We start from the raw sequence: 1,205 nt of genomic DNA, 5'->3' as shown, positions 1-1,205 counted from the left end.
GGAGCAGGGGCGCGGGGGGTGGCACGCCGGACCGGAGGCCGGGCGTGTGGGCCGGCCGGACCGCACCGCGCGCATGCCTAGACACGGCAGGGGGAGACAGATCGGCGCCCCATGGCCTGGGCCGCGCCAGGCGGGGCTGACGCCGGGCCGGGCCCACTGCCTTCGTTCCCCCCCCCCTGGCTCCCGCCCCCACCTCCCCTGCCGGCTGACTGGCCGTTGGTTCGCCAGTTGCAGGGGCGGGGTTTCTAAAATCGATTGACCCCCAGAATACGCCGAGGCTGGGCGGGGGGAGGGGCGGCTGGGCGGGGCCCAGCGTGGCCGCCGGCCGGCGCCAGAGTGATTAATGATTGCCACGGCCTCCGGGGGCTGGCGTCTGCGCGGGAACCCGCGCGCCGGCGCCCGCCAGAGTCCCGCCCTCGCCCCCCACCCCCCGGGGGGAGGGGAGATGCCCGCGCCCGGGTCAGGTTAATATTATCCCCCACGGCAGTTCTCTCGGGGTCGCCCCCCCCCCCCCCTTGGTGGGATGCCTGAGCCCGGAGGCAGGGCGAAATGTGGGCGTCCCCTTTTTGGGCCGGCGGCGGCCAGCGATCCCCCCTCTTGCGCGGCAAACACGCCCCCCCCCCCCCCTACACCAGTGCGAGCGACCAAGGAGATGGGCAAAAATACCCTCGGCTTCGCGGAGCTCGGGCCAAGTGCCAACCCAGGCGCCGTCTCGGATTTCACGCAAGGTGAATGGTATTCCGACAAAGCGCCGGGCCGCGGGTAGGGGAGGCGCAATTGGGCGCGCGCCCTTCTCCGGCGTCCGGGGGCGGCCGGTGCGGCTGACGCGAACGTCCATCACCGGTGCGCGAGGCGCGCCGGGCGAGTGTGGTGGCTGGCGCATCCGCTCTTCGTGCTAGGGGGCTCATCTTTCCCGGAGTGCGAGTGTGGGCCCGCAGGCCTAGGTCAAGGCCGTCAGTGTGGGGAGTGTGGGGCTTCCCTTGGGCCGTCCGGGTCCGAGGAGGGGGGGGTGCGGGCGGGCGGGCGGGCGGGTCGCAGGGCATGCACAGCGCGGCGGCCGGGGGCGCCCTGGCAGGTGGTTGCGGGAACGCTGTTGTGGCAAGCTGCGCATGCGGGACACATATGTCCCCCCGGACCTGGGCAGGTTGCCATCGGCCAGGCTAGAAGGGCGCAGCCAGCAGCCCTGGTTCGCGGTGGGGGGGGGG

General features: G+C 73.6%; 1 protein-coding gene across 1 annotated transcript in view; it reads right to left on the bottom strand.

Moving 5' to 3' along the window:
• The window catches only part of H696_01365 (hypothetical protein), a gene marked incomplete at its 5' end in the record, with an annotated part of 9,312 nt that overhangs the window by 6,165 nt on the left and 1,942 nt on the right, over positions 1-1,205 (bottom strand). The gene's annotated exons all lie outside the window — the stretch shown is intronic.

The sequence above is a fragment of the Fonticula alba genome (genome assembly GCF_000388065.1).
Source record: "Fonticula alba strain ATCC 38817 unplaced genomic scaffold supercont2.2, whole genome shotgun sequence".
NCBI classification, from domain to species: domain Eukaryota; order Rotosphaerida; family Fonticulaceae; genus Fonticula; species Fonticula alba.
Note: the sequence above shows the minus strand (reverse complement) of the source record. Positions and strands in the feature narration are given on the sequence as shown.